At 41.4% G+C, this 26894-nt stretch overlaps 1 protein-coding gene across 1 annotated transcript in view; it reads left to right on the top strand.

The window, feature by feature from the left end:
• zgc:110329 (uncharacterized protein LOC550500 homolog) overlaps positions 1-26894 on the top strand; it is a 177153-nt gene that overhangs the window by 145926 nt on the left and 4333 nt on the right. The gene's annotated exons all lie outside the window — the stretch shown is intronic.

Here is a 26894-nt window from a genome sequence, read left to right as displayed (position 1 = left end):
TAAGCCTCTGGCCTTGACCCGACTGCTGTTAGCCGCAAGGTCTCAGAAGACGACCAACCTAGCTTCTTGAGAATGTTTTGAAAGTTGAGTGTTTTGTGCTTTATGTGCAATTGAGTCAGTTAGGAGATTGATTGTCTTGAAAATGAAATTACAATGGTTCTGATTTCTCTGCTCTGCCTTCACTTTAGTCTCAGAAAGCTTACATGCCTTGTAATAAACTGGACTTGTTCACCCTTAGTGTAGAACCTTGAGTCCATATCCTGGGGAAATTCTCATTAAGTCTCCATAATTTGTGCATTTGTAGAGATGGCAATCCCAGATCTTCCTCCAGTTGCTCACCACGTCAACTCAATTATAAATTCCTGAAGACTGATTTGGAAACATGTTTCAGAATGGAAGTCTGTCCTGGTGAAAATGACAAGATCTTTCCTGGATACGTAAACATTTGATTTTGAAACTGGAGAAAGCTCCTTGCAACTGGTGACACTTAAAAAGGGTTAAGTGGTGGGAAACAACTGAAATCTAATTTGGTTAGAAACTCTGCTGGCTTAGTATAGAAATGGAGAAAGTGAGGACTGCAGATGCTGGTGATCAGAATCAAAAAATGTGGTGCTGGAAAAGCACAGCAGGTCAAGCCACATCCAAGGAGCAGGATAATCGATGTTTCAGGAGGGAGCCCTTCATGGTGAAGATCTTATAGCCATAACATCAACTTTCCTGCTCCTTGGATGCTGCCTGACCTTTTGTGCTTTTCCAGTACCAAATTTATTGATGCTTAACATAGGAATCTTTAACTTATTCCAAACGTGTTTCATTCGGCCCTAGTATCTGCATTTTCTTAACTTAGAAAGTCTCCATAGAACCTCTGGATTTCACTCGTGCTGTTTAGCTCTTGAAGGTTTTACTGAGCGATAATATTTAAATGAAGGAAGTGTTCAAGGTGTTGTTATTGATAGATTGTCCATTTAGTTTGGGCCAGTGTGGAATGACTGAATGGAGGGTGGGAATTGGAGACCTATGAGTAGATCTCCATTATTGTGTTCCATATATCATCTTGGATGAGATGGAAATTTCGTGGGAATTCCTCTTGATGTTTGAGCTTGTAAATGAATGCAAAGCAGTTTCCATTGCACTGGAAATCGTTACCCCTGACCTCTCACATCGATATGGCCAGCAATATTTGCCAGTAAACTGTCTTCGCAGGAATCAAATCACCAGGCACACAATCAGAAACTTATACCATCGATTTGCAACTGACCTGCAGTTAATTGCCACACTGCCCATTACAGCAAAGACCATCACACTCCTAATGTGTTATTCTCAGGCTCTGTCTACTGTATGGTAACATCAATTAATCTGATGTGTCAAGCAGACCACTGATGTGCTGTGATTTGGGGTGCACAGTATCCAATCTGAATTGTTGCTCTTGTTTAAGTAACTGAACAAGCAGCATGTTTGAAAGCTGGTTTTGTGGCTTTAATATTTTTAAGAGGTGATAAACCCAAAAGTTCCCAGTAGGAAGTGGCAGTAATTGAGTATGTGGCATGCATGTGCAGCTTGAAAATAGCTGTTTATTGAATGCTGTAAGATATTAAATACGCTATTTTAGTACGCCTTTACAATTTTAAAAAATATTCTTGCCACGTGGCTTCCGAACTATATTTGTAATTTCTAACATTTATAAACTGGAATAATTCTGGCTTGTCCCTTCTGAATATTAACACTATTACAGAATTATGGTTCAAAAGAGTCAGACAAATGCATGTTTCTCAAAAGTAATGTCTGAAGTTGCACATAGTTTACTGACATAAACATTCCAGTAATTACTTCAGCTAAAACAAAATGATTTTGAGTTGCCTCAAGCTACGGAGAATATAATTTCTAATGCACCTATTTTATACGGTACATGACATCCAGCCTTGCAGTTCTGACTGCCCTTTCAGGGGCAGCATAGCAAGTGCAATGGCATTTTACTAACTGACTGAATCTTGAGCTCTTTCTGGTTGAACAGCTTGAAACTTTTCCAAGATTGGAACATGTGCTTGACAGAAAGTTCAGAAACAGTTTAGACAGAACTTTATCAAAGACCTGACTTCAGTCTCAAAAAGAACCACCTTGTCATCTTGCTGTCTTTCTCTGCCCCTTCTGCCAAAATGAATCATCATTGCACTTCACTGCATTTAAATCAGGTTCCACATGACTTTGCCCCTTTCACCTGAAATGGCTGTAGATCTGCCTTCTAAGGTAAACGATTTCCCAGCTTGAATAGTATTATTCTAGCATGCCGCTTTACTTCCTGTCAATGAGACAATTTTGGCTGTATCACTCCCTTCTAATTCCATGGACTTCATCCTCCTGACAAGCTCCTTGCATGGCACTTTATCCAATAGGTTTCAAAGCTTATATATGCAGTATCTCTATGCAACCCCAATCATCCTTTGCCTCATCAAAAAACGTAGGCAAGATTTATTTTTCACAAAATTCATGCTGCCTTTCCTTGATTCCTTCCCAAATGGAAATTTATCTGATCCAATAACTTCCTCACCAATGACATTAATCTGCCTGGCCTGTTATTTCTTGAATTATCCCTCTCCCTGTTCTTGAACAGCGGAATAACATTAGCCATGTTTCTGTCTTCTGGCACATTTCCTATGTCCAAGCTATTTAAAGCCTGTGCTATTTTCTCTTGGTTTTCATTCAGTCGGTGACCCTGCCTTTGAACTTTTGCAATATAAACCTTTCTTATCTGATGCAGGAACAGGTTTGACACAAGTTCCATTAGCCATTTTGTATTAATGTCTTATTTCCATTACGTCTAAGTGAAGTACCTGGATTTATGACTTTACTCAGCAAAACTGAACGTATTTGCAATGACTTACCATAACTTTGTGACTCAGACTACCTACAAATAGTTACAATATGTCTATCTGCATATAGGGAGCTCAGTTATCATCACAGATTTTCCAATATTCCTTGAGTAGTGATGCGACTGGAGCTTGCCAACATTAAACCCGAGGCAGCTCATCAGCTAAAGTGAGTTTTTCGCTTTATTAATTTTATCTTTGTCAAAGTTTGTCTTCATTTACATGATAATTTTGGAACTGATACACAGAGGTAGAGCAGATAGAAATACATCTCTCCTTCAGTAGGTCGTCTGCAGCGAACAAGGGGAAACTCAAATGAAACTTTCCAGTGCCCAATATTCTACTTGATCTGGATGTGAGAGGCTGAGTAAGAATGACATAAGCTGACCACTTAATTGGCTGCTCGGTTTACTGGGCCATCAACAACAATAAAGTGCTCGTAGCGACATGTGCTAAAGGAGAGTCACAGTCTTCCAGTCCACTTAAGGCTGATGCCAAGTTGGATTATATAAGTGGCTTGTATCAAAACGGATTACATACCTGAGCAAAATAAATGGGCCTCACACAAATGGAGTAATGGTTTGCCAGGCCTGGGATTGCATAGACTCAAATGGCTTAAGGAACTCATCAGCAGTTTGAAACAAAAAAACTGTCTCTTTTCATCAGCACAGGACTGTTGGAACCTGTCAATTAGGATGAGCTGGCTTGAGCCATTTCTCAAATGCCTTCTTTCCTCACAGTAATATGCAAATGTATAATTACTGTATTACAATTAGTGTATTCCATTAACCTACAGCAACAGTTCAGTTTTATGCATGGTGCTTCACTTCCTCTATCTTGTGAATTAGCAATGATTATTTTCTTTTAGTCTTATTCACTTGGGGCATTCCAGCAATTATTATATTGAGAATGTGAGTTCAGACCCTTGAGGTCAAAAAGGATTTGAGCTGTTTCTGATCTGGAACTCCTGGACAATAAATATTCCAGTAGTTTGTTACTTGCATGTACCTGTGCCAGATGTTTGAAAGAGCTAACCAATTTGTTCCACTCACTTATCCTTTCCCCACAGACTGGCAAATCCTTCCCATTCAAACACTCATCGAATACCTTTTTAAAATTCTCGTTTAAAATTGTTTATGCCATCCTTTTAGTCAACTTCATCCTGTGGCACTTCTGCAAAGCAATTTATGGAGCTTGTAAGTGGAGAGCATTTTCGATTTTTATTCTTCACAGACACCTAATATCTGATAACATTTGGATCCAATTGGTGTCATTTCCAGTCAGAACAATCTGTCAAGGAATCCTTGCGGTCAAATATTATATTTTACAGCACTTTTTTAAAAACTGTTTAAAAAAAAAGCCTGCAGCAAAATAGGCAGAATTTCCAATATCTTTGGAATATAATTGTGTGTGGAGATTTTACTATGCTTCCACAGGCCAGATCGATTATATTAATTGCTTTGAAGAAAAAGGTGAAGGAAAAGCAAAAGAACAAATGGCTGCTGAAGGAATGTTTAGGACTGCATCTGACATTGAATGGGTAAATGTCTGTAGAATTGCAGAATTCACTGCAGTGCATCAAACAGAATGATGTGTGATTGTTGATGGCATCAGTGGTTTTATTACAGTTTTTTCTGTTTAAACAATATCTCATTTACTCTGATAGTTATTCAGCCCACAGTAGTATTTGTATTCCAGACTTCAGCTGCTATTTCTCACTGATACCCTACTTCAAAATGGTGCTTGCCTTGGGCCAAGTATAATCATGTAAAAGAACATATGTTTGAACCTGCCATTTATCAATTGATAAAGGTGTAAACCCAGTGATGGGGCACAATCAATTTCTCCAGAACTGCAAAAGTTAAAATAAACCTTGCTTTTATATCCATCATATTATCAGCCCAACTTATTAATTAACCAAATCTAATAAATTACCTTTGAAACGTACTCACTTCTCAAGAAGCTAAGTGGCCCACTTTAGTTTGTAATTGCTCATTTTGCTGGTTGTTTGCTCCTTGGAACTGTGAGGGGTGTTTGCAACCTCAAAGACACAATGTAAATACCACATTTGTGATGACTTTTGTTGTTATTCATTTGAACTGTACAGGATTGCAGTTGTCTACACCCCCATATTAAATTATGTGTATTCGCTAGAGTTTTAACAATATCGAACAAAGGGTAGGAACATGAGCAGACTTATCACTTTATTGTGAGTGACATCCCCATTAACACATATGTTGGTATCAACTACTGAAGAATATCAAAAGATCACGTGGAAGCAGCTCATTTCCAGAATTTCATGCATTTAGATATAATCTGAACATTGAACAGAAGTTATTTTAGTTATGCTCTGCAGACATGTCATTCTGTCAATAGTTTAATGAAAACCAATAATCAATTGTCCAAGCTGCCACTGCAGATTTCAATTAATCATTCAAATCCTTCAATTTCATTAATTAGAAAAGTACTCTATAAATGACGTAATTCACCAAGTTTTCAGATGCCTTTTGGCATGGAGGGACCATCTTCACAATTTTAGATTTTTCTCCCTTTCTCTCTGACAGACATCTTCAGATTTTTCATAGAATGACACAGCCATCCATCCAGTAGCCTGTGCTACTGTCTCCTTAATAGAGCTAGCTAATTTTCCCACTTTCAGCCCTTTCCCTTTAAAGAAAAAAGAAGCCTTCTTTGCAATTCATGTTCCACACTGTCAGTTCCACAGAAGATCTGATCATAGCAGGCTCCTGGCTGACCAACGAGCACCCGAGCTACAAATCTTCTCACAAACTCTGACCAACTAGGAGTTACATAGTGGGGTAGTGTCATTGAACCTGGCCAAAAATGGAGAATCCCAAGCTAATGTTTTAGGGACATGGATTCAACTCCCATCATACTGATATTTGAATTTAATCAAAAAAAATCATTGGAAGTTAAAAGCTAGCTAACAGCGACCATGTCAGCACACATTTGGTTCACCATCACCTTTGCAGAAGGAAATCTGCCATCATGTGACCTGAGACCCACAGCGGTGTGGTTGACTCTTAAATACTTAGCAAGTCACTCTCAGTTGTTTAAACACTGTTGCAAAGCTTCACCAACAGAATCAAACTGAAAGGACCACCCAGCATCAAGCTGAGCAGTGGAAATGACAACAGCACGACATAACCGTGTTGACCTTATAAAGTCCCCCTTCCCAACATCTGGATGTTTGTACCAAATTGAAAGAGCTATCCACAGTCTGGGCAAGCAAGAGTCTGACATAGTTCTCTTGACAGAATTGTATCTGACCGACCATGCCCAAAACACCACCATCACTATCCCTTGGGATATCATGTCTTGCCAGCAGTTTGACCCACCAGATGTGATGATGCAGTGGTGTAAAGTTGGAACGGAGTCACCTTTGGAGTCCTCAACATTGACTTCAGCCCCATGAGGTTTAGTGGCACTAGGTCGAACAAAGGCAGGGAACTCCCACCTGACCAAACCCAACCAATGTCAAGTTTCATGTTAAATGTCACTTGGAGGTAACACTGATGCTGGGTGGAAGACTTCAATGTCCATTATTCAGGTTAAAAGACAGCACTCTCCAGATTTCTGCAATTAACAAAAAAAAACCGTTTATTAAAAACAAATTGTCTTTAACCAAAGGCAATTAGGAAATATCAATTATGAATTTATAATGCTATAACGTAAACTCTACCTCTTAAATTTCATCCTTTCATTCATAACCAGATATTCAAAGACAGAAAAGATGTGGATATGAAGGGTGCAAAAAGAAAAAAGAAATTACCGAACAGTACAATAGCACTTGTCTGGACCAAAGAATTCATTGAGTTCTGGTTATCTTCCTTTCGATTCTTTTCACTTCTGAACTAAATTGAATTGAATTTATTATCACGTGTACTGAGGCACAGTGAAATGCTTTGTCTTGTGAGCAATACAGGCAGATCACAGAGTTAAGTAGCATAGATGAATAATAGGTAAACAGCGGCAAAAACAAAAACACAGGGACAGGCAAATGTTAAGGGTTTGTGAGTCCATTCAGTATTCTAACAACAGTAGGGTAGAAACTGTTATGAAACCGGCTGGTGTATGTGTTCAGGCTTCTGTACCTTCCCCCCGATGGTAGAGATTGTAGAGAAACTTTGCCAGGGTGGGATGGATCCATAAGAATGCTGGTGGCCTTTCCTTGACAGTGGGTCTGGTAGATGGATTCTATAGATGGAAGGTTGGCTTTTGCGATTATCCGGGCCGAGTTCACCACTCTCTGTAACCATCTTCGATCTTGAATGGTACAGTTGCCATATCAGGTAGTGATACACTCAGATAGAATGCTCTCGATGGCGCACCTATTGGCAAGGGTATATGTCTTCATGCCAAATTTCCTTAGCTGCCTGAGGAAGAAGAGACATTGGGCCTTTGTAACTAGTGTGTCCACATGAAGAGTCCAAGAAAGCTTGTTGTGGATGACCACTCCCAAGAGCTTGACACTCTCCACTCGTTCCATCTCTGCACTGTTAATGTGTAGGGGGGCATGAGTAAAATCCCGCTGAAAGTCAATAATGAGTTCCTTGGTTTTGCCGGCATTGAGAGCTAGGTTGTTCTCAGTGCACCATTTTTCCAGGCCTTCCACCTCCCATCTGTAGTCATTGCACACCAATGCTCCCTTGAGAATCTCAAATGAGAATTTGTTTGTTTATTGTCTATGAAGATGTTTTCTTCCTCCTTGGGGATTTGCAGAGAAAGGTGAGTCGAAGACAGTTGAGCTGTCTGGGGGCTTTCTAATAAGGTATTCCAACATAAGAGAGAGAGACAGAGTGCCAGAGATTTTTGATGCTTTGCAGCCTGCATGGCTATCTGCTGCACAGGCCCCACGCAGGTTAGAGTCATCTGGCCAAGAGCCAATTAGAATGTTGTTGTCAAGCAGTTTTCCCTCAGTTGAGAATCTGCTGCCTCTCTGATGTCTGCTTGTACTCTCAATGCTCCCAGAAATTCTCCTCATTTTATGCAACTCACAATGCACTCAGTAAAGTGACTGAAGGGATCACAAGTGCTGTCAGGCAATAACCTGATTTCTGACTCCCAGTTTGGGTTCTGCCAGGACCACTCAACTCCTGGCTTTGTTACACTCTTCGTCCAAACATGGACAGAAGACCTAATTCTAGAAGGTAGCTGAGAGTGACTGCCATCGACATCAAGGCATTTGTCCCGGTTTGGCAGCAAGGAGACCAGACAAAACAGGATTCAGTGAGTATCAGGAGAAAACTCAGCGCTGACAGAGTTAGCATAAAGGTAGATGGCTGTCGTTGTTGGAGGTCAATCATCTCAGCTCCAGACCATCTCCGTAGGAGTTCCCTCAGGTTGGGTCCTAGACTCAACCACCTTCAGCTGCTTTATCAATGACCTTCCCACCATCATAAGATCAGAAGTGGGGATGTTCACCGATGATTGCAAAACATTCAGCACCATCTGCAACTCCTCATATTCTGAAGCAGTCCAGGTTCAAATGCAACAAGCCCAGGACAATATCTAGTATCAGGCTGATAAGTGGAAAGTAACATTTGGAGCATAAAGGTTCCAAAATATGACCATATTCAACAAGAGAGAATTTATCCATCACCCCTTAATGTTCAATGCTACTGCCATCTTTGAATTCCCCATTGTCCACAGCTGGGAGCTTACCATTGACCAGAAATTCATCTGGATTCACTGCATTAACACAGTGGCTACACGAGCAGGCCACAGGCTAGGAATCCTGCAGCAATTAATTCACCTCTTTACTCCCCAAAAGCTGTCCACCATCTACAAGGCACAAGCCAGGAGTGTGATAGAATACCCTCCACTTGCCTGGATGGGTATAGCTCCAACAACATTCAAGGATCTCAGTGCCATCCAGGACAAAGCAGCCCGCTTAATTGGCACTGCATCCATAAGCATCCATTCCCTGAACCAATGATGCTCAGTAGCAGCAGAATGTACAATCTACAAAATGTACTGCAGAAATTCACCAAAGATCCTTTCACAGCACCTTCCAAACCCATGACCACTTCTACCAGGTGGACAAGGACAGGAGATACATGAAAACACCACCCCCTGCAAGTTCCCCTCCGAGCCACTCACCATCCTGACTTGGAAATATATTACCATTCCTTCACTGTGGCAAAATCAAAGTCCTGGAATTGCCTTCCCAGGGACATTGTGGATTACTGTACAGTACATGGACTGTAGCAGTCCAAGAAGGCGTCTCATTACCACCTTCTCAAGGGCAACTGGGGACAGGCAATAGCCAGCAATATCCATGTCCCATGAGTGAATAATAAAAGGAAACTGAACTGGACCAACCATGTAAATACTGTGGCTACAGAGCTGGGCAGAAGCAAGGGAAATAAGGTGTGGGCAAGAATTGCTGACTGAGCCAGCAATGTCCACATCCCATGAACAAATTTAAAAAAAGTTGAGACTGGTTCTGTTCCTTAACTTCAGCTGCAAAAGTCTTCTAGAAAGCAATTCTTTGGTTCTCCTTGTTAACAGCATCCATAAGGTGTACTTGGCCCCTCATGTGAAAAAAGCTAAGACAGACTGTTCAGTTGATAGGTCCTTGTTCTTCTGTGAAAATTGCTAATTCTGAAATAAAAGTAGATGCTAGTTTTTTGAAGATGTAACATTCAGGATTGATGAGGGCTGGGAGATAGATGTGATCTATATGGACTTCAGTAAGGCATTCGACAAGGTTCCTCATTGGAAACTAGTTAGCAAGGTTAGATCACATGAAACACGGGAGAACTAGCTATTTGGATACAGAACTGGCTTGATTGTTGAAGACAGAGGGTGGTTGAGGTGGAGGGTTGCTTTTCAGACTGAAGGCCTGTGACCAGTGGTGTGCCATAAGGATTGGTGCTGGGTCTACTGCTTTTTGTCATTTATATAAATGATTTGGATGTGAACATAGGAGATATAGTTAGTAAGTTTGCAGAAGACGCCAAAATTGGAGGTGAAGTGGACAGCGAAGAAGGTTACCTCAGAGTACAATGGGACCTTGATCAGATGGGCCAATGGGCTGAGGTGTGGCAGATGGAATTTAATTTAGATAAATATAAGGTACTGCATTTTGGAAAAGCAAATCAGAGCAGGACTTATACAGTTAATGGTAAGGTCCTCGGGAGTGTTGCTGAACAGACAGACCTTGGACAGCAGGTTCATAGTTCTTTGAAAGCAGTATTGCAGGTAGATAGGATAATGAAGAAGTTGTTTGGTATGCTTTCCTTTATTGGTCAGAGAATTGAGTATAGGAGGTAGGAGCCGAAAATGTGTTGTTGGAAAAGTGCAGCAGGTCAGGCAGCATCCAAGGAGTAGGAGAATCGATGTTTCGGGCATGAGCCCTTCTTCAGGAATTCTGCTGCGCTTTTCCAGGAACACATTTTCGGCTCTGATCTCCAGCATTTGCAGTCCTCACTTTTTCCTATATGAGGTAGGAGGTCATGTTGCGGCTGTACAGGACATTGGTTAGGGTACTTTTGGAATATTGTATGCAATTCTGGTCTCCTTCCGATTGGAAGGAAGTTGTGAAACTTGAAAACTTTCAGAAAAGACTTACAAGGATGTTGCCATGGTTTGAGGATTTGAGCTATAGGGAGAGGCTAAATAGACTGGGGCTGTTTACCCTGGAGTGTTGGAGGCTGAGGGATGACCTTATCGATGATTATAAAATTGTGAGGTGCATGGATAGGATAAATCGACAAGATCTGGGCTGGGGAGTCCAGAACCAGAGAGCAAAGGTTTAGGATGAGAGGGAAATGATATAAAAGGGACCTAAGGGGCACCGTTTTTCCACAGAGGGTGGTGCATGTATGGAATGAGCTGCCAGAGGAAGTGGCGGAGGCTGGTACAATTACAGCATTTGAAAGGCATCTGGATGGGCATATGAATAGGAAAGGTTTAGAGTGATATGGGCCAAGTGCTGGCAAATGGAACTAGATTAGGTTAGAATATCTGGTCGGCATGGATGAGTTGGACCAAAGATTCTGTTTCCGTGCTGTACATCTCTATGACTCTAATCATTAATCTTCTTAGCTTGGTGATATACTCTTTACATGATCAAAACGTTTCCTCATTCCCAACAAGATATTTTTAAAGAGATTGTGTTGTCTTTTCCAGGGTGAATTAAACCTGAAGTCATCATTTGTTTTTTTTTTGTTTAAAGACCAGAAAGTAACTCTGTTCTGTGTAACAAACTGCTCGCTTAAAATATCCAGCTTCTCATCTATCACTTTCTTTCCTCTTAAATGTCAAACTCATCTGGCATTGACATTTAGCTTGTCGCCATTTGAAATGTTCAAAACATCTCCCAGAAGTTGGCTTGAGCCTGTTTGTGTTCCCCCACCCACCACCACCACCACTCCCAGAGGCTGACTTCTGTCTTTTTAGGTTAACCTCTCCTTCCCCACAGAGAGACATGATGTCAGCACCATCGCAGAGCCTGGCCCACTGTAAGCAGGCTATCCCTGTGATGAGGCATCACAACCCAACCCCGTCCTTACCCAATATCCAGAGCGTATACTTCCTATCTGACAGTTATTGTATGGTTTTTCTAAAGTGCAAAGCTCATTCAAGAGATGTGGAGATTGTTGGCAAGGTCAGCATTTATTGCCCAAACCTCATGCTGATCACCTGTGATTCTTCCTGTCCAGATTGAAAAGAGAAAAATGTGCATTTCTAGAGAATTCTTTTCAGTATTGGGATAGTTCAAAGTTTTTCCAACCGAAGAAGCACTTTATACCGTGAATGCTGTTGTAATCCAAGACATGTATTTTCCCCTGTTGCCTCTGTGGTTGAGATAAGCATCATGATTGCAATTAAGACCATAAGACCATAAGACATAGGAGTGGAAGTAAGGCCATTCAGCCAATCAATCCACTCTGTCATTCAGTCATGGCTGTTGGGCATTTCAACTCCACTTACCAGCATTCTCCCCGTAGCCCTTAATTCCTCGTGACATCAAGAATCTATCAATCTCTGCCTTGAAGACATTCAGCGTCCCGGTCTCCACTGCGGCAATGAATTCCACAGGCCCACTCTCTGGCTGAAGAAATGTCTCCGCATTTCTGTTCTGAATTGACCCCCTCTAATTCTAAGGCTGTGTCTCTGTTGCACACCATTTGATGAAATAGGACAATTTAAATCTTCAACTTTGTCCATATAGAGACGGAAAGCATTGCGTTCTTTACAGTCAGTTCAAGGCTTTTACCAAAAGGTCATATCAAAAGTGAAACTGCAATACATTTGCAAACCAACGCGTTGTTGATCAGTTCAGGAACAGTACAGGTATGAACTCAGGAACCTCACACTGTTGAGTCGGGATGAAGAGACAAGTGAGGGCTTGGCTGAAGGTATTAATTTGGAAGGTGTGTTCCTCACGTTACTTGTTGAGGTTTGTGGATTCAGTTGAAGGTTACACAAACTAGCAAATTTATACCCATAAAAATATAACAGGTTTTAGGAAGATTATGACCATGAAACAACAGGGCAAAAGTAACCATCAGTGACTTCCATTCCAGTCGTTCGGCAGGACATTTCACTCGTGTTTTAATCCAATAATTCCTTGATTCATGATAATCTTTGTTATTCACTGACTACAAAGAGCACAATGGTAGAAGCATTCAGAGAATAAGAGATATGGGGTGGAGATCTGGCCTTCCTGATCACAAAGGAGCTATCGACTGACCATATTGGAATGAAGTACTGTCGGTTCTGCTGTAACGTGGTAATTCTGTTCTAGCGCAATCCCGTGTTATAAGTAGATCACATAATAGCAGCACCATTTAAAATAACGGGGCCAGAATTATGTTGTAACCAATACATGCTTTAAAAGTTTGTGTTTTAGAAACAGTGTCCCCAATTCGTCAATCGCTTTCCAGTGAATTCGCATGAACAAAACGCATATATAAGCAGAAAGACCTGTATGGCTGGAGGCAGGCTGAAAAGAGTATCAGGTAAAACTGTAATTCCCTGCTTGCTAAGACTGTTGGCATTCAGATGGCAGTGAGATATCAGAGGTGCCAGCCAAACTGTGTGCAGGGACATAGTCACATCTTTTAGCCGAGGAAGCAGGGGATGGAAACTGATAGCAAACGTAAGGATCTCAAGTGGGAAGGAAGAATTGAAATCTAAACCACACCATATTAGTTTCAGTTTTGTCAGTTGTTAAGTGTCCAGCTGCTGTGGGGGCACTGAGTCTGGTATTGGCTCAACACCTGGAGCCCAAAACATAACGCAGGTCAACATTTCTGCAGATGGGCCCCACTGAATGAGATTCTCATGCTGTCTTTGAGCTGAAACCCACAACAAAAGGGTTTATAATTGGCGATAGTCATACTGCATAATGAGCTCTCTGATGCAATTAAGTGGGACAGTTACAGATCACAAATCATGGCCAATCATAGTAATGATTGTATGGTTTCAGTAAATAGTTAACAATTAGCCAACTGCTCATTTGAATATCATTTTGAGAGCATTGTTGTGCAGTTCTCCTGTCAGCAGATATTAAATCACCATCTGTTTTCTTGTCATTTATCCATTAAAACAAATGGAATAAAAACAGTCTGCGACTTCATATCTTGGAGTACATTTCATGGGCTTTGCCTACATTAACTCAATCTGGTCTGATTCATAAGAAATGGAAGAATTGCAGTTCTAAAGCGCCTTTCATCACTTTCAGATATCCTAAAGTTACAATGAATGATATATTTTTGAAATGCAATTATAGTGATTATAGCTCATAGAATGTGGGTTCCCAGATTTGGACTGTTAATCTGGTCTAATCAGGGAGTCCTGGCTGACAGATAATAAAAGAAGTGTCAGGCATTCTGACACTCTGAGATCTCGCTCTGAGGATGCTGGTCATAGAGGGTGGAAATAAAGGGCGCTTGGTGATGGGGTACCAGCCTCTGTAAAGTTACTTCAGTTGTCATGGATGCAAGTAAGGAAATCTAGCAGCCAAGTTGAATGCAGTAACGTTGTGCCGTTATTGAATGAGGTTTCTGCAATTCCCTCCAGAAGCATCTCTATTTCTGCCTGCTCCTTAAAAATGCTCACGAAGCCCAAGCCTACCTACTGTCATACAGCCTTTTGTGAATTAATACCAGGTTTTGTTTGATAGTGTTGCCATGCGTTACCTTGAGTCAGTATGTGATTTTAAAGGTGCTGGATGGTTGTTACTGTTGTTCCCAAGGGACTGCACAGCAGCACGAGCTGAGATCTGAAAGCAACTCAGCCTCATCCAACAGATGGCGCATGCAGCACTCCTTCAGTGCTTTACTGGATCGTCAGCCTACACTTTGTGCCCAGGTTTCTGAACGAGGTCTTCAACTCTTATGCTTTAGACTCAGTGATGAAAATGATACCATGAGATAATGCTGACCATCCCATTGGCCAGTCGGACTGGGTGCCTGGAAGTTGTTTCTGAACCCTGAACAGAAAACTTTTGATTTTTCGATTCTTACCTGATCAATGAAGCAATTTTTCTTCAACTGTGAGCATTATTTAAAAACAAGTTGGGAAATAAGCACATTTTTACACATGTGGTGAATTAAATTCTTATGCAGGTTATTTGTTTTAATATTGCTAACCATTATCAGTCTGGGTGAAAAAGTCTTCAGTTTCCCAAAAGCCAAACCTAAAGTTAAAAATCACACAACACCAGGTTATAGTTCTTCAGGTTTATTTGGAAGCACTGCTCCATCAAGTAACTCGTGGGATAGAATCATAAGACACAAATCCTGCCCCACCAGTTACCTGATGAAGGAGCAATGCTCTGAAAGCTAGTACTTTCAAATAAACCTATTGGACTATAACCTGGTGTCGTGTGATTTTTAACTTTGTCCACTCAGTGCATTCCCATCATAAATGTAAAGTAATATTCCGCCTCTTCCTGGAAAAAATAGGCCTGAATTGTCCCCATCCACCACCACCCTCCTCCACCTCACTGAGCTTGTCCTCAGTTTGAACAATTTCTCTTTCATCCTTCTACTTTCTTCAGATCAAAGCTGTGGCCAAGGATGCCTGCATTGGCCCCATTCTACCCGTCTCTTTGTGGGGTATGTGGAACATTCCTTGTTTTAATCCTACTCGGGTACCCACTCACGATTCTTTAGCCAGTACATCGATGACATCATCTTTGTTGCTTCTGTTTCTTGTCCGGAATTGGAAAAGGTTATCAATTTTGTTTCGACTTTCCACCTTACACTCACTTTCACCTGGTCTATCTCTGACTCTTCCCTTTTCTCAACATTTCTGTTTTCATTTCTGGGGATAGTTGGCCACTGATATCCGCTACAAACCCACTGACCCCCACAATTGCATACAATTCCTACAGGCCATTCAGCCCAACAAGTCCACACTGACCCTCTGAAGAGTATCCCACCCAAATCCATTCCTCTACCCTATTACTCTACATTTATTACCCTATTACTCTGACTAATGCAGCTAACCTACACATTCCTAAAAGTAATGGGCAATTTAGTATGACTAATCCACCCTAACTTGCACATTTTTGGATTATGGGAGGAATCCCAGACAGACGTGGGGAAAATGTGCAAACTCCATGCAGGCTGGAATCGAAGTAAAGTAAAGTAAAGTGTCACCAAGTAAAGAACTGATTTTGTACTCCCTAATTAATATTAAGTGTCCAATTTTAAAGGGGCTAAACTAAGTCATGACCCCAGCAGCTACTGAGTGACCTTGCTCCTTTGCCCCTTGGAGCCCTGCCTGCACTCAGCTGCCACTCAGTTTCACTCCTACACACAAGCAGGACTCCTCCACCTTTATCCTACCAAGTCACGTCCCTCTCTATTCTAACCCCTCCTGCTAACTGTCTGACCGCTCTCTATACTAACTCCTCCCCACGACCACTGAACCAACACCCTCTCTCAAACCTGGTCTGTCCAGTCTTGAACCTGTCTCTGACTGGTTACCTTGACTATACATCCTCACATCTGCTTCCTGTAAAGTGTATTTTTTTTTATATATATATACGTTCATTCGTGGGATGTGGATGTCACTGGATAGGCCAGCATTTCTTACCCATCCCTAATTGCCCCAGAGGGCAGTTAAGACCCATTGCTGTGGGTCAGGAGTCACATGTAGGCCAGACCAGACAACGACAGCAGTTTCCTTCCCTAAAGAATATTAGTGAACCAGATGGGTTTCCTGACAATCAACAATGGTTTCATAGTCACCATTAAACTCCTATTTCCAGATATTTCTTGAATTCGAATTCCACCATCTGCTATGACAGGAGTTGAACCCAAGACCCTAGAATAATACTAGGGTCTCTGCATTAATAGTCTAGCAATAATACATCTAGATCCTGACCTCTCCTTAATTCCATTCTCCCGGTTTCTCTATGTCCGTTGCATCTGTTCCAAAGATGCCAACTTCAACACGGGGGACCTCCAAAATGTCCATCTTCTTCCTCAAATGAGGATTTTTCACCAGTATATTTGACAGGGCCCTCAACCGGGTCTGACCCAGCTTCCACACTTCAGCCCTCTTTCGTCCCACAAGAGCGATCTGTCCTCACCCATCATCCCACCAGCATCCACAGGTAAAAGATCCTGAGCGTTCATTTCCATTACTTCCGTCAGGATGCCACCACCAGACACATATTCCTCTCCTCTCCCTTGTCAGCCTTCCGCAGGGACTGTTCCCTCCAGGATGCCATGGTCCACTCCTCTACTCCCAACAATTCCCCACAGCCCCAAGGCACCTTCCCATGGAATTATAGAAGGTGTCACATCCGCCTGTTTACTTCCTCCGTCCTCAAAGCCCAAGACACACCTTCTCGGTGAAACAGCACTTTACCTGCACCTCACTCAATCTAGTCACAGTGTGATCATCTCTACATTGAGGAAACGAAACGTAGACTGGGTGACCCCTTTAGAGAACCCTAATGTTCTGTCTGTAAAAATGACCCTGAGCTTCAGTTACCTGCCATTTCAATACGCCACCATGTTCCCTAGCCGGCATCTCTGTATCAGACTTGCTGCAGTGCTCCAGCAAAGATCAGCGAAAGCTGGAAGAACATCACCTCATTTTCTACCTGGGAACTCGACAGGCTTCTAGACTCAATATAGAGTTCAATAATTTTAGGGCTTGATGCACCTTCTCCCACATCTTTATCTCAACCCCCACATCACGTGGGCTATTCGGACAAACAACCCATTGTCAGCCATCAGCAGCCATTCATTCTCCCAGGCTAGCTTTTACCCATGAATTTGTCCACCCAACTGTCTTTCTCTGTCTCTCAAGAATCCAACACCTCCTATTCTTGGCTCCTGTCCCCTTCCTGTGCACCGCCTTTTGCACATAGACCAACCTTTTCCCAGCAACTATCAATTCTGAAGAAGGGTCACAGGATCCGAAGCATTAACTCAGTTTCTCTCCACTGATGCTGCCAGAACTGCTATGTTTTTTCCAGCATTTTCTGTTTTGGATTCTAAAACAGTATTGTGAATCTCTGTGATTCCAACCTAATTATTGGATTGCCAAACCACTGCTTAGTCTGTAGCTCATGTCAACAAGAGTTTTTAAGTAATATGTTAGTGTCATGTCATTTTTCAATTAATTTGTGTACCAGATCTCATGTCAGAGAATCTAAAAACACAAGACCGCAGATTCAGAATTTGATCACTGTGTCTGAAACAGTGGAATCATTTAGACAGGGCAAGCCTCAAACATTAACCCTAATTCCTATTTATTTAACTATGCTCATTAATGTTACCTATTCCATCCTTAAATGCCCATGACAGTGTGATGGTGAGTCATCTATCGAACCACTGCAATCTGTATGGTGAAGTTAATTCTCCTGTCCTGTTTGGAATGAAGCTCCAGGGTTTTGGCCAAGTGACAGTGAAGGAACAAAGATATTGTTTCTAGTTGGGGTAATGTGACTTGGATAGAACTTGTGAGTCTGTCCATCTCAGCCTGGACTTGGCTCTTCAGTCAGTATGATGACGCTGAACCACTCTTGATGAAGTGCCCACACGTTCTACTCTCTTATTCCCATCAAACCTTCTTCCAAATAACACTCAATATAAAACAGTGCTGATTAGTGAGTAGACATGGGATCGGGTGAGGATGATCAGTAATAATTAGCAGGAAGTTTCCTAGCCCATTTGTGAACTGACGCCATGGGATTTCATGTAATCCAGAGTTAATGCTGAGGACACCCGAAGCCCAGAGTGCCCTAGAGTGCATTGTCATTTTCAGACACCTTTCTGCCCTCCCTTGCTGTATCTGTTTAACTAGATTCTGAATTGCATATAGCAAGAAGACTTAAGTTGAAGTCATCAAGATATCTTCTGTGACAATAGCTTATTTGTCTTCATTAGGCTATCTAGGAATTCAACAGATAGTCCTGCATATGATTTCAGACTTTGTAAATGGGATAGAATGGGCTTGGAGGTGTAGTGGTATGCAGTGCACACCAGTAATTTCCATTCTTTAATCCTATACTAGGGTCTAAAGCCTGATTTCAGTCATTACATTGAGGCATTGCATTGGACCTTTGAAGCTGTGGCCTTCCTTGGTTCAGTTTCCTCTTCTTGTCCCATGACACCTGTTTTCTGGCAATCATGACTGTGATGCCCTCTGCTGGCTAGTAACAGACTGGTACTCACTGCCAAGGTTCACATCTCATGGCTAGGCATTTTTGTCAGGTACTTGGTCAGATCTGGGGGTTACTGGTAGTGAATAAATGAAGGCCCACAAATATACATGGTGAAAGTTAAGCTGACATTGTATCAGTACGCCCTGAAATCAATAATTCCCACAAGAACCGAAGTGTTAATTAGACTCTCAACTCTCTGTGTGCAGTTAAAAGAACACAGTAAATATTTCGCATTGACAAAATGAATTTGGTCTTTGGCAGAAAAATAAAGCTAATTAAAAAATGATGGTTCAAACGTAATGGCAGTGCGAGCTATAACCGCATAAATCTGAAATGTGTTTATGGGTGGATGGAATCTGAAGTTAATGAAATCTGCTGAATTATTGGGTTGTTATAAGGAATTCTTCAGAAGCGTTTTAATCATCTTTATGTCCTTTAGTTTTGTAGTCAAGCTGTTGTTACAGGCTGTCCACAAAAGGCAGACCAGCAAACCAGTTCCCAGCCAATGTCTGTGGCTCTGAGCACATTTTGCTGCAAAATAAGTTAGTAAATGATTCTATTTCTCAACACATGAGGAAGGTGTATTGATATTGAAAGCCTGATATTGCTTGTCCTTGTCCCTTACATTTCAACATAATCCCCCAGGTTTTTAGCTTCTCATCCCAACCCTACTTCTAACCATTATGACATTGAGCCTGAGAACTGTAATAGTACTTCACTGGTGCTGATGTGCAGAGGCTATAAAAACTGCCTTATCGATAAGGACTTTATTCAAACATGTAGAAGGTGGTATGTGTACGGAACAAGCTGCCAGAGGAGGTGGTGGAGGTGGTACAACGACAACATCTAAAAGGCATCTGGCTGGATATGGTGACATCTTGCAAAATGTCCAAATTACAGAGGAGGAAGTGCTGGATGTCTTGAAACTGTTAAAGGTGGATAAATCCCCAGGACCTGATCAGGTGTACCCGAGAACTCTGTGGGAAGCTAGAGAAGTGATTGCTGGGCCTCTTGCTGAGACATTTGTATCATCGATAATCACAGGTGAAGTGCCGGAAGACTGGAGATTGGCAAACATGGTGCCCCTGTTTAAGATGGGTGGGAAGGACAAGCCAGGGAACTATAGACCAGTGAGCCTGACCTCGGTGGTGGCCAGGTTGTTGGAGGGAATCCTGAGGGATAGGATGTACATGTATTTGGAAAGGCAAGGACTGATTCGGGAAGTCAACGTGGCTTTGTGCGTGGGAAATCATGTCTCACAAACTTGATTGAGTTTTTTGATGAAGTAACAAAGAAGATTGATTAGGGCAGAGCAGTAGATGTGATCTATATGGACTTGGTACGGTGTTCGACAAGGATCCCCATGGGAGACTGATTAGCAAGGTTAGATCTCGTGGAATACAGGGAGAACTAGCTATTTGGATACAGAACTGGTTCAAAGGTAGAAGACAGAGGGGGATGGTGGAGGATTGTTTTTCAGACTGGAGGCCTGTGACCAGTGGAGTGCCACAAGGATCGGTGCTGGGCCCTCTACTTTTTGTCATTTACATAAATGATTTGGATGCGAGCATAAGAGGTACGGTTAGTAAGTTTGCAGGTGACACCAAAATTGGAGATGTAGTGGACAACGAAGAAGGTTACCTCAGATTACAACAGGATCTGGACCAGATGGGCCAATGGGCTGAGAAGTGGCAGTTGGAGTTTAATTCAGATAAATGCGAGGTGCTGCATTTTGGGAAAGCAAATCTTAGCAGGACTTGTATACTTAATGGTAAGGTCCTAGGGAGTGTTGCTGAACAAAGGGACCTTGGAGTGCAGGTTCATAGCTCCTTGAAAGTGGAGTCATAAGTAGATATGATAGTGAAGAAGGCATTTGGTATGCTTTCCTTTCTTGGTCAGAGTATTGAGTACAGGAGTTGGTACGTCATGTTGTGGCTGTACAGGACATTGGTCAGGCCAGTGTTGGAATATTGTGTGCAATTCTGGTCTCCTTTCTATCGGAAAGATGTTGTGAAACCTGAAAGGGTTCAGAAAAGATTTACAAGGATGTTGCCAGGGTTGGAGGATGTGAGCTATAGGAAGAGGCTGAACAGGCTGGGGTTGTTTTTCCTGGAGTGTCGGAGGCTGAGGAATGACCTTATAGAGGTTTACAAAATTATGAGGGGCATGGATAGGATAAATAGGCAAAGTCTTTTCCTTGGGGTCAGGGAGTCCAGAACTAGAGGGCATAGGTTTAGGGTGAGAGGGGAAAGATATAAAAGAGACCTAAGGGGCAACTTTTTCATGCAGAGGGTCGTACGTGTATGGAATGAGCTGCCAGAGGATGTGGTGGAGGCTGGTACAATTGCAACATTTAAGAGGCATTTGGATGGGTATATGAATAGGAAGGGTTTGGAGGGATATGGGCTGGGTGCTGGCAGATGGGACTAGATTGGGTTGGGATATCTGGTCGGCATGGATGGGTTGGACTGAAGGGTCTGTTTCCATGCTGTACATCTCTATGACTCTATGATTATGAATGGTTGAGATGGATATATGCCAAGTGCTAGCAAATGGGACTAGATTAATTTAGGATGTCTGGTTGGAGCAGATGAGTTCGGCCGTAGAGTCTGTTTCAATGCTGTACAGCCCGTGACTCTGTGTGTTTCTGTCCACTAAATGCCAATTACCCAGTGTCTCTGTGCTTGCTGGTCTACATTGGCATCTGGCCCCCAGCAATTGATAATGGTGTGGAGGTTACAAGAGAAAAGAAGCATGAAGTGATGGATAGGCTATCAGGAGGTAAAGAAATTCGCAATGGTGAAAATTGATAAGTCGCCATGTTCAGATGGAATGCAGTCAAGTTGGTGGAAAGAAGCAAAGATAGAAATAGCAAAGTCAGTGATCACAATCTTTGAATCTGCATTGGTTGCAGGCGTAGTGCGAGAGGGCTGGAGGGTTGTAAATGTCATGCCACTAATCAAGAAAAGGGAGACTACAGGCCCTCAGTCAAATACTGGTTGTGGGGAAATTGTTGAAAATCATTATCAGAGACCAAATGTTTTTTTCATTTGGAAAACATGCTTAATTAAGGACTTGTAGGCACAGCAAATGACAAATAAGACAGGTGGAATGTTATGCTTTATGATGAGAGGAATTAAACATGAGGATAAGAATGTTATGTTTCAGTTATATAGGGCATTGGTGAGACAACATCTCAAAGACTTTGCACAGTTTTGACCTCCTTATTTAAGGAAGCATGTAAATGCATTGGAGGCAGTTCAGGGGAGGTTTACTTGATTGATACCTGGAATGAGCAGGTTGTCTTATCAGGAAAGGTTAGACAGACTGAGTTTGGTTGTACTGGAGTTTAAAAGAATGAAGGGAGACTGGATTGAAGTGGATAAGATCCTGAACAGTCTTAACAAGGTGGATGTGGAAAGAATGTTTCCTCTTGTAGATGAGTCCTGAACCAAGAGACATTGTTTTAAAATTAGGGGCTGCCTTCTTGAAAGCAGTAAAGTGAAGGTTTTTCCCTCAGAAGGATGTGGGATGTTAGTACATTTTGCCTCAGAAGGTGGTTGAGATGCGGATATTGAATATTTTTAATGTGGACATAGATTTTCCACAAGGGGCTCAAAAGTTTCCAGAAGGTATTTGACAAAGCGCCAATTCAAAGGGTTGCGTGAAAAACAAAACCTTGAATTGTAGCGGGTAGCACGTTGGAATGGAAAGAGGATTGGCTGGCTCACAAGAAATAGAGTGTAGGAATAAACAAGTCTTTTTCAGGTTGGCAAGATGTAATAAGTCACAGCCACAGTGATCAGTGCTGAAAACGCAACTGTTTACAATTTAGATAAATGATTTGGATGTTGAGACTGAAGGTCTGATTGCCAAATGTGCAGAGGATAGGCAAGAAAATAAGAGGGCACATGTTTGCTACAAAAAGATATTATACATATGTTATCTGAGTGTGCAATAACCTGGCAAATGCCACCGAAAATGAGAAATTGTGAAATTGTTGAATTTGGCAGGAAGAATTTTTAAAAAGTATTCAAAATGATGAGTGTTATGGACTAGGCCAAACCACTGAAAATGTTCTAAAGCAGGCAGCTCAGACTATAACTTTGCAATTTGTTTTGGTAAGTGTGCAGTGAAAATTACCCGGAGTAAGTGAGCTAGGTCGACTACTAGATTTTACAACAGACAAAAATTAATTCACAAAATTACACAATGAAACACAAAAACCGAATAAAGAACCCCTACATAACTTAACCTATCCAACTAGACTGAATTATGCTGTTCTGAATATACACAACAGTCCCTATAAGCAAACTCCCATTAAAAACCAGTATAAATGGAACACATGCTTACAGGTTGAAGTTGATAGGCAGAAAAAGAGAGAGAGAGTTTTCATACAGCTCACTGTTGAACTTCCAACCAGTTCAAGACTGAACTAAAACTGCTCAACTAGAGCTTGAAAGCTGGCCATTCTCCTTTCATTATACAGGTCACTTCTAAAACATGATCACTTTGGCCTGAAGCCTCATCTGTTTACATACGAATAAAAGGCCTCCCAAAATCCTTTTCTTCTCTGTACCAACCCAGACTGATCGGAGCCTGGCCTGGTTTATTACTCTTCTGAAAAACATCAAGAACAGTGTAATCTTGAGCAAGGAACAGCTTTTAGAAAAAAAAATGGACTAGCTTTGTGTCATGGGTGTTTACAGAACTCTGAGGTGCAATGCGATCTGGATTTCCGAGTGCATAAACCAGAAAAGCTTAGCATGCAGGCACAACACATAAATAGGAAGTTCAATATAAAGTTATCATTTTTAATACAGAAGTAGGTTTCAGTCATACGGTGCACTGATAAGGCCTCATCTGGAATACTAGATACAATGTTATTCAATTTAAGTAAGAAAAAATGTAATCCATTGGAAGTTGTTTTGAGAAGGTCTACCTTACTAATATCTGAAATGTATGAGTTGTTTTATGAGCAAAGGTTGGAGAGGCTAAGCTTATATTGTCCAGAGTTTAAAAGAGTTAAAGGTGACTTGATTGAAAGATACAAGATCCTGAAGAGTCTTGACAAGTGTTGGATATGGGAGAATCAGGAACTCAGGGTCAGGGTTTAAAAATCAGAGTGGTCCTTTTAAACAGAAATGAGAAAAGGGATCTCTCGAGGGTCGTGGGTCTTTGGAACTCTCTACCTGAAAAGGTGGTGAAGCAGAGTCCCTGAGTAATTTTAAAGTGGAGGCAGAGATCTTCAAGTTAAGCAACAAGGTGAACAGTTATTAGGGATAGACAGAAATGTGCTTTTGAGATTATAATCAGCTCATGATCTTAATAAATGGCAGAACAGCTTGAGACAGCCTCCACTTGCTCCTTGTTATTGGAGGTAGGTGGGATGATTGAATTCGAAACACAAACAGATCAGTCTTGATCTTATTGATTGGTAGAGCAGGCCCACAAATCTGTATGCCTGAGAGCAGGCAAGGATTTGTTAAAGGTTCATGTTAAACTGATTTGATTGAGTTCTTTAATGAGATAATGGACATACTTCACCAAGGTATTGCTGTGGATGTGTGTGTAGATTTTCAGAGGCATTCTCCAAAGTGTCACACAGGAGGCTTTTTCAGAAAGTGAAATCCCAAGGAACTGAAGAGAAAGTAGTGGCATCAATGTAAAATTGTACCTTACAAACAAAGACAAAGGTTCTATTGAAGGCTTCCGTTTTACGAATGATTTAGACAGAGATGTGTGAAAGAGCATTACAAAATCTTTATTTAGAATAAAGATTGGCAAATTAGCAGACTGTTGCAGAGTTCAGGAAAACATAATCTGGATGAAACATGCAAAAGTATGGTGAATTGAGTTCAATGCAGTGAAGTTTGAAGTGATTGACTTTGGTTGACAAAGACAGTATATTACAGATAGAGTGATTCTGAAGTGTAAATCTGCAGAAAATTATCATCTTAAGAAAATTCTTGAAAGTGGCAGCATAAATTGATGAGGTGGTTCTGGGTTTCATAAAGAGACAAATATAATGTAAATGCAAAAAGATAATGTTAGAATTACAAAACTTACTGGGAGAACACCAGCTGGAATATTGTAGACATTTCTGGACATTACTCCTGCGGAAAGATATAAACCCTTCAGATAGAGCGCAGAGGGCATTTACCAAGATTTTTCCAGGGATGAGGAATTTCAATAATGAATAGTTATGGCCAAGAAGGTTGGCTGGAATGGAGGGTAGGGTGTTCCCAAGGTGTATTTTAGATAATGTAGTCAAGAAAAGCTTAAAAATGTAGGAAGATAAGCTGGACAAGGTAATAAATATTTTCACTCGTCAGTTTTCCACTTTGTCAGAATCTATAATGTTGTCTGTGCTTTGGACACTTTGGCCAGTTTATATATTAAAAACACTTTACCCAAGTGGTCTTGTCAGTGAGGCAGACACTTTGGTTTGCAGTTCAGCTCAATTTCCTTCATAAAATATTCCTTATTTGAACACTCTGTGAGCGCTTCCCAAATTCCCACAGTATTTACTCTCAACCAAGTTCTATCGCTCTGGGAAAGGATATTAACCACAATAATCCACTTGTATGAGCTGGACCATTGGAATTCTTTGTTCCTCTTTGAGACAGGGCTTGCTCTCTTTCACAAAGCGGGTCTCACAGAGGTCAAGGCAGATTTCCCTAGTTCTTCTTGGGTTGCCACATGGTCTTTCACCACACATTTTGCTGCACATCTTCCCTACGAGTCTTTTCTGAGTCTTCACTGAGGGGTTGGCATCCAGATGTGTGTTCTTATCTGTTCCAGAATGTTCAGTGGCTTTCAGCCAATGGGTACATGAGCTGGATTCAAATCATCCAATGGGGTTGTGACTTCACCCTTCGCTGTTGGCATGCTGGGAGGTGTCAAGTGCACATATGTGGGCAGTCAAGACGTAAGAATGTCTGGTCGACATTTATCCAATACAAAACCTCGGGCTGGTGTAACTGGTTCACTTGAATCTTTGTAACCCCTTTGACCTTGGTTTCCACTGTCCTCTGTAGCCAATTGCTGCTTGCTGCTGTTTAGTTTGGCCACTTTTCTGTCAGGCCTGATTCTCTGGCTGTTGATCATTTCAGAACAGAAGCTGACTACTGAATTCTTTTAAAATGTGAGTTAGACAGCAACTTGAGGTTAAAAAGCTTACAGAGTTAAACATCAGAAGGGGATTTTTATAAGAATCATTCAGGGCATTAAAGAGGCGCAACCGGGCAAAAAGTCTCCCGCATTTGTAAGTTTCTACGTTTCTGTAGATCATACCACTTTGTAATTCATTGTTGTCTTAACTTTCAATTAGCTGTGTCAAGTGCAGATCTTAAGTCTCAGGATGTAATCTCCTGTAGCTACATGAGAACTCCTCCAGGTTTATCTCGCCATTGTTACCAATGTTTCAAAAGTGTCAGTAATGAGCATGATGAGATGACTAAGGTTAAAAGCTTTGAGTAATGCTTTATTTTCCTTTCTTTGTACTTTTCCACAAAACTTGGTAAGCCAAGCCTCCGCATGCATTTAATGAAATCAATGCTGATACTTTGTCATTGGTATTCAATTAAAAAATGTCAGACTGAATTATTTGTGTGATCACCACATCATTGCTTATAAATATATCTCAGTGGAATTGAAAAGTTTTGCAGTGTTTTAACAGAAGAGAAAGGGAATTCAGATGTAATTACATGAAGATGGAAAATGTCACAGGAAAAGTTGATTTCGTCAGGGATGACTCATTAAGGTAAGGTCATGAATGTTTGTAAGATTGACTTTGGGACATCCCTGATGAAGAGTTTATGCCTGAAACATCGTCTCTCCTGCTCCTCGGATGCTGCCTGACCTACTGTGCTTTCCCAGCGCCACGTTTCGACTCTGATCACCAGCACCTGCAGTCCTCACTTTCTCCCATATTACACTTTACACCTTACCCCATTTTGAATTTTATCTATAAAAGTGATTCAGCAGTATTAACAAGTCATGATTTTTTTCCTCCCTATATGTCATTTGGATTATTGTCTGACGGATGATGAATTAGGACTTTTTCTTGTGTTACGTTATTTCTAAATACATGTAGTTACAAACTTGAAGATTTGTTCAATTATTGGGCTGGGATAGTGAGCAGAGTATGTTTGAACTATGACTTCTCAGGAGGTTAGGCTTTCTCCTCATACAGATGCCTCCCCTAACTGTTGTGCCAATGGTGGGTGGATGTATTGTGTTGTCCAGCTTTTGTTCTGTAGGAGCAGCACAGCCTGCAAGCTGAAAACAGATGATTTAATTTCTTGCTTGGCTTGAGAAGAAGAAAGAAACATTTATACCAGGCTTTTTTTTTCCACATT

This window comes from Hemiscyllium ocellatum, chromosome 48 (assembly GCF_020745735.1).
Source record: "Hemiscyllium ocellatum isolate sHemOce1 chromosome 48, sHemOce1.pat.X.cur, whole genome shotgun sequence".
NCBI classification, from domain to species: Eukaryota; Metazoa; Chordata; class Chondrichthyes; order Orectolobiformes; family Hemiscylliidae; genus Hemiscyllium; species Hemiscyllium ocellatum.
Note: the sequence above shows the minus strand (reverse complement) of the source record. Positions and strands in the feature narration are given on the sequence as shown.